Raw genomic sequence first — 8,008 nt, forward strand, 5'->3', positions numbered from 1 at the left:
ACTGACTGAAAAAAAAGAAAAGGAAGTCTTGATGGCTATGGCTGGACTGTCTTTTGAACATAGTCTTGCTTGACCAATACTGACTGACCTTGAAAAACAAACAATGAACCAAGAAAGGAATCTCTATGCCGCTGGGGCGGGGGGGGGGCGTCAAACACCAGACCCGTGCCTGGATCCCTGCAGCCATGCTTAGGTTCACCTGTCTTTTGTCTCGGTCACTAGACTGTGGCCATGCTGGGGCACCACTTCGGCGGGTTTAGTTGGACAAATCAACCCCAGGACTTCTTTCTTTTTGTAATGCTTCCTACTTAGTCTATTGGTTTCTTTTTGCCAAACTGCTAAGTCACATAAACAAATCAAGACTGGTTGTCAAGTGGTGATGGAAAACAAACACACACACCGTATCTCTTTTACTCTTTTACTTGTTTCAGTCATTTGACTGTGGCCATGCTGGAGCACTGCCTTTAGTTGAGCAAATCGACCCCAGGACTTATTCTTTGTAAGCCTAGTACTTATTTTATCACTCTTTTGCTGAACCGCTAACTTGTATGGAAGTTTATTGTCATTTTCAATTCTACAAAACTCTTTAAAATTCATTCTCTGCTTTAATCACTTAACCCTTTCGTTACTGTATTTCTGTTGAGATGCTCTGTGCTTCTTTCAATTACTTTAAATATAACAAAGAATTTAGTAAAATAACTTAGTTATCATTCAGCTAGTGTTAGGAACATAAATTGTGACTAATGTTTGGGGGAAGATTTTCATTCAGAACTTATGAAAACAAGACATTTATACCACAGAGCCAGAGGTGGCTTTAGCCAGGTTCATAATGAAAGGGCTAATGAATTCTTCATTAAAAATAACCAACTGAAACCATCCACCTCTGCCAATATATTGCACATCCAGGTTTCGGTTCAAGTAATCCTAATGCATATCCTGTTTTGCCTTGTCTTTTTTAAAATGCATTTCATCATATATTTATTTAATTTCAGTTTTTCCTGATGAAACAACTATAAACAACAACTAAAAAAAGAGAAATCAGCAAAAACACTTGAACAACATTTGAAATGTCATCAACAACAACAAGAACAACAAAAGCAACCAGTTATTCTATGAAATATTAATTAGGAGGAAAACATCTGCAGGAGATGGAAAATTAATAAATGAAAAAAAAAAACCCCACACCAAATAATAAAGCTATCAGATTATATAATTATTTATTTCTAAAATACTAAAAACCTTACATTGTACAAATGTTTATTCATTTCAAGAGAAAAAAAAACATACAATCTACCAAGCCACCATTGGAAATCTAGTCATACTCAAAAGGGCTGCTACCATCCACATTAGCACAACGAAAGGGAGAGATTGAACAGATGCTGAAGCAGAGGCAAGTAGATGTGGTTGCATGCAAGTGGTAAGATGGAGGTGAGCCTCAGCCATACATCTCACAGGCAAGAAATGAAACCTTGAATTCTTTTCAATGGGAAACAGTGATGGATTGAATGGAATAGGCATGTTATCAGAGAAATGGTAAGAAAAAATAAATGAAGTAGTTTGAGTGTAACAGAATAATAACTTAGCTTCGATTAATTATGGACAATAAGACAGTAATAATAATGCACACACAGACACACACCACAACCAAGATGACTACATGAAGGGAAGGACTGCTTTGATGAAGACGAACTAAAAGTGAATGACAACAATCTCATTATGATACTTGGTAATTTTAATGGGTGTATTGGTAACACAATTAAAGCTTCTCCGATATATATAATGGTTGCAAATATGGTATGAGAAATGAGGAGGGATCAAGGTCACTGGAGTTCTGTGACACAATCTAAACATTGGCAACTTTAAACCAACCATGGCTTGGAAAAAACCACCATGCTTAGCATTTGTCAACCAGGAAAAGGGTTCTAGCAATGAAAAGAAAAAGAGAAAAGAAGAAGAAAAAAAACAGTCAAAAATCTTTGAAGAGATTTGCTGATTCAGTTATCCTTTATTATTACTAGTGTCTAATTTATCAAATGAAGAGAATCAAAAAGAAAGAAAAAAAAAGAAAAGTGGGGATGGGGGATTTTTAACCTAAATAGAAAATCGTTTTAAATCCATGAAATTACTGAAAATGATAAAATATCAAATCTTGCTCTCTCTCTCTCTCTCTCTCTGTTGACTCCATAACACTTAACAATAAAGACAATAAAATCATCAATGCCTAAGATAATTAATTGGGAAGTGGGTCTAGTGGTGCAATGATTTAAATGGCCATCCTGCAGGACAAACAGTTGAGGGCTGTATTAAGCAGATCCCCATCAAGTGTCCTTCTTATTAATGTCCAAATGAGAAGCAAGCAGCTCTATAGAGTGGATTCTATAGAATTGCAGGCAAAGCCTTTTCAAAAAGAAACCAGAGTCAAGCATGCAGCTTATATTGTACAAGAGAAATGCAGAAAGACCCTGTTGTTTAGTTCCAGGCGAACTCTGATCAAGCAGACCCATGATCAAAGACATTCCAGTTGTGATCATCCAGTCTTTTTCTATTGGCAGGAAATCTAAGACCACATTGTGCAACATGGCATTTTACCAAGATGATTGGGTGTAATATGAGAAGAAATAAGCTATCTTCAACAGGTCCAGTGACCATGTAAAGGCATTTCTCATTGGTTGAAGGTTCTGTTGAGAAAATGGTAGAATGTGAGAGATTTGTAGATGATAAAGGAATAATATGTGTGGCTTGTGAGTGTGTAAAGGAGTGGTGGATAAGGTCAAAGTTACACCAATTCTCTCGACCAGGAAGTGAGTTAATGTTTTAGGAACAAAATTGTGTGAATTGCTCAAAACATTTTGTTACATTTTTTGATGTATCCTTGTTTGTTTATTGTGTATGTATTTAATGTTTACAGAGGGCAGAGGAAGGCCAGAATATGAAACAGTTTCGTAGAAAGAATATATATTGATTTATATTGCAAAAACAATGTCATCTGAGAGCAACCTTTCATTTGGCCTTGTGTCATGGTAATAATAAATATGCTGAGATTAAGTAAGGTTACGCCATTAGAAACTGGATCTATAATAAACACACCCTTTTCTTTTAAGATAACCCATTTCTCTTGCTCTTTCTTTCTTCTATTATTCACAACGGAATAAATTTAAATAAAAGCTTGCCTTTTCTTATATCTGAAAATTACATATATATACATATATATATATATAAAATTTTTAAATATTTATATAGAGAGACAGACTGGTGGATAGAGAATCAGCATAGTTTTGTGGTTAAACCGTTTGCTTTATAGCTGAAGGGGTTTGGGTTCAATTCCACAGCAGAGCCCTTTGAGCAAAGAATCATTTAATGAAGCTTTGGCTGACCAACACCTCAGACAGAAACTGTTCAAATTTATTATTCTTAAACTGTTCAAATTTATTATTCTTAAACTGTTCAAATTTATTATATGTAATATGTGTGTATAAATACACACACACACACACACACATAAAGAGAAAGAAAGAAGAATCATCCTCAATGCTTAAAATGAAGTAGATTTTGGTCGAACATTAACAGAGATATAACAGTAATAGCTTGTAGTATTTAATTTAGCTTCTAACATTCTGAGTTCAAATCCAACTTAAGTTAAATCTGCCTTTCATCTTTGTAGAATTGATAAATAAGATATCGATCGAGGGCAGAGGGCTGGCAGAAATGGTAAAGCATCAAACTGCTGTCATGTGTTATTAGTTCTGGGTCTTGCACTCTGAGCTGAAATTCTGCTACGAACAGCCATTAACACCACCACCTGGTCATTGGACACTTTAGCAGAGTCCACTCTGTTGCAGGCATTTGGACCAGGGCACTGGCTTGATGATAGCATCACTCCCTCCCTCCCACCAGTCTCATAAACCTGTAATGGGTCAGGGAACACTGCCCTTCCTCTAGAACATAAAATGATGAAAATAAAAATCAAGGTAGATAAGTTCATTGTATTGCTCTAACCCACAGCAAGAGACCTGTATGAAACATGTTAGAAACACATGAATCACAAATCAGTCATGTCACAACACACCTTCAAGAGGATGTGAACTCATGACCCACCAACCAATGAGTCAATTGTTAGGTAGCTTATCTGTTCAGGAATTTCTGATCACAAATAAATAAACAGAGTCTCTATGTGGTTCCCTCAATCTGCTAGAAATAGCAGTCAAATCTCTCACATCATATATTATTTTCCTTAACAAAAAAAAACAAAAAAACATTGAATAGTATGGTTTGTGATACGCTGTTCCTGAAAACAAGACAAGATGGTCACATGTGGAAGGCTGCTCAGTCAGGAGTTGTCATGACTGGAATTCATTTGTTCATACAGTCTTCTCAATCAGAGCTGACCAATGGCTAAACAACAACAATACCTCGAATGAGAAATATGTCTAGAGTTGCTCAGCCTGCTAGAAACAGCAACCAAAATTACTTCAACTCATATTCTACCATCTTGAGAAAGAAAAGTCACACTGAACAATGTAGTGAAAGATCAGCTATGGCGCCAGAATGTCTGGTCGTGGCTGAAACATCTTGGGCCATAGATGTAGCCAATCAGGGTTGGTCGGGGTCTGAAGGAGGAGTGTGACAATGACAATATATTTGAAATCTTTTTCCTTTCCAAATGAAAATCAAAGAATTTTATTTTTCCCAAATATGCAAATTTAGTTTAGAAAAAGCAATATTTTCCAATGCAATATTTAAAACCTCATTTGAATAGGGGACCAAGGCATATATTTAAAAATCCCAATTTCGTCCTGATGAAACAGATCTCTGGTCAAAAGGTGCTCCAGAGTTAACAAAACCATCTTTTTGTATATATAGGACACCATTTACCTAATGTGCCCATCTTGTTTTCAGATTGTAGGGTGAGTTTAACGGGAAATAGGCTGCTGTTTTCAAAAGCTCCAATAACATATAGCTTCTCTTGTTAGTTTTGTCATTGTTCATATTGCTGCTTTTAACCACAGGTCAACCCTGATTGAGCCACGACCAGCCAGTTTTTTTTTTGTTTAGCAGTATCAAGGAGTACAATATGTATTGAACACTTTCTTTTATTAACGAATGTCAGATGTGGTTTGATAGAAGTTTGGCTGATATTTCTAGCATTTCTTGTAGTCACTAAGCGAGTCCATGGTTCCCTACAGAACACAAACTGATCTAAACTCATGAACTTCAACTTCCACCTGTACTGGGTGCCACATATGAAGCACCCTTTGTACATTCTGTAAAGTGGTTGGCATTAGGTAGGGTGTCCAGCCATAGAGATCACACCTGAGCAGACAATGGAGCCTGGTACAGCTCTGGTTTGCCAGCTCCTGTCAAACCATTCAACCCGTGCTAGTATGAAAAAAGGGCACTACGTGATGATGATGATGATGATGATGATGGTGGGCACCAAATTTTGTAATATTAACTACCATCTATCATGCTGCCATGTATATGTAACATATTAAGCATAGACTTGTGCATGGGTTGGCCTTAATCGAATGACAAATGGTAATAATCAACCTTGTCACGATTTGAAATTAAAACAAAGAATGTGGTTGGCGGGTGAACTACACGTTGTACGACATTCAATCCAGCAACAGACTAGCTCGAAACAGTAACTTGATACTGATTTGAATGTATGTTAAAATGATGAGTGACAAACAGAGTAACAACACTTCAAACGTAATAGAATAGTTCCAAACACACCTTACAGGCATTCAGCTATTCTGTTGACATGAAGCCACTAAACTATGGATGGTGAAGACAGAAAGCATCCCTGGTCAGAGGAGATACGTTTGCCTGCTAAGTTAACTACATCTCTATTCCACCCGTTACCAAATATATTCAATTCCTCAACTAAGACAGTAAAAGAAAGCAATTTTCTGAACTATAAGAAAAAAAAGAAAAAAAAAAGAGGGGGGGGCTCACATTACACACCCAGCCGACCATTACCATAACAATTCCTTGCAGACATAACAAACTGCTCTCGTTTCAGTTTCTGACTGACTGTGTAAGAAAGAAGGGTGGAATATGGCTAGAGACACATCAATAGGGTCAGACGGAGCGGCATAGACAGAGAGACAAACAAACAGATAGACGAATACACGCACACACACACACACACACATAAAGAGAGTTTAACAAATAAAGTTAGGCCGACAGATTCTCCTCAGTATATCTCAGCTAAAGAATATCCCCTAGAAAACCTGCCTCTTTTTCAGTGGTAACCTCCGCCCATTCCAGTTGTTATCGCATACACACTGTCTCATAAAATGTGTCCTTGATAGCGTTGGCGACAACACAAACTCACCTAAATGTCTTCAGGTGTTACCATGAACTAAATCGATGCAAATTCCTCCCGGTTTAACCGGAAACACAACCACCATCACTACCACTGCTAGCACAATCCCAATCACCATCCTTAACTCCACACAATGATGTATATTGTTTCTAAACAGGCCCTACACACACTCACACATCATTTTATGTTAATTACATCCATAATTATAGGATAGGTGCAGGAGTGGCTGTGTGGTAAGAAGCTTGCTTCCCAACCACATGGTTCCAGGTTCAGTCCCACTGCGTGGCACCTTGGACAAGTATCTTCTACTATAGTCTCGGGCCGACCAAAGCCTTGTGAGTGGATTTGATAGATGGAAACTGAAAGAAGCCCATCATATATATAAACATTATATATATCATCATCATCCTCGTTTAACATCCATCGTTAATGCATGGGTAGGACAGTTGACAGGAGCCAACCAGGTAGAAAAACTACCCTAGGTTACTGTGTCTGTTTTGGCAGAGGTTTTACAGCTCAATGCCCTTCCTAACATCAACCACTCCACTGAGTGGACTCAGTGCTCTTTATGTGACACCAGCACAGGTGAGTTTAGTTTTGCCATGATTTTCACAGCTGGATGCCCTTCCAAATGCCAACCCCATTAGTATAGTCTGGATGCTTTTAACGTGGTACCAGCACTGGCAGGGGTCACCATGTAACTTTTGCAAGACAAGCAATTTTGAAAGGGGCTGAGAGAGGGTATTTGAGGAGGAGATCTTATGTCAGAGGTTGAAAGGTTAGAAGTGTGACAAACAGACAGAAGCAGGTATCTTGCCACAACAGAAGGGGCATTAGAGGTATCATATATAAATGAAGCTGTCAAGACATGACCAACTATCTTTTATTCTGACATAATATATCTAGAACAATTTATCTAATATAGCCTTCCTTTTAATAAATAGTAGAATTTAACTTGGAGATTTGGCTGCTAACTCTAGGAGATCAACCAGAGGTTTCCTCATTATCAACAGTTAATCAAAAGTGCAAAAACTACTCAATAAATATTACTATGGAAAATGGATGCAAGATGTTCATGAAAATCATACGTGTGCGTGTGTGTCTGCCTGTGTTTGTCCCCCCACCCACCACCATCGCTTGACACCGATGTTGGTGTGTTTACGTCCCCATAACTTTGCGGTTCGGCAATAGGGAATGATAGAATAAGTACTAGGCTTACAAAGAATAAATCCTGGTGTCGATTTCTTCGACTAAAAGCGCTGCTCCAGCATGGCCGCAGTCAAATGACTGAAGCTAGTAAAAGAATAAAACATCGCTAAGATGCTGGATTAATTAATCCTCAGCGTAGAGTGAATAAGAGCAAAAGGGCTGAATTTGTAACAAGGCCATGACCGGTTTTTCCTAAAATGAGAGAAATGAAATAATAGTTTCGATCAACAAATCACAAGCAGGATGCGAACTCGGTTCACATAGAACCAAAATACGACGCCTAGTGTCATATTTGTAAAAACGGGGGATTTCTATTCGATTTCGAAAACATCTAAATTTAACGCCAGTTCTATAGCTGACTGGCACCTTAGATAATTTCCCAAACCAGATAAACCCATCCTCTGTATGTATGTATGTATGTATGTGTGTGTGTGTGTGTGTGTGTGTGTGTGTGTGTGTGTGTGTGTGTGT

At 37.8% G+C, this 8,008-nt stretch overlaps 1 protein-coding gene across 4 annotated transcripts in view; it reads right to left on the reverse strand.

Annotated features, from left to right (window-relative positions):
• LOC106874041 (1-phosphatidylinositol 4,5-bisphosphate phosphodiesterase gamma-1) overlaps positions 1–8,008 on the reverse strand; it is a 145,441-nt gene that overhangs the window by 76,352 nt on the left and 61,081 nt on the right. The gene's annotated exons all lie outside the window — the stretch shown is intronic.

The sequence above is a fragment of the Octopus bimaculoides genome, chromosome 17, assembly GCF_001194135.2.
Source record: "Octopus bimaculoides isolate UCB-OBI-ISO-001 chromosome 17, ASM119413v2, whole genome shotgun sequence".
Classification (NCBI taxonomy): Eukaryota; Metazoa; Mollusca; class Cephalopoda; order Octopoda; family Octopodidae; genus Octopus; species Octopus bimaculoides.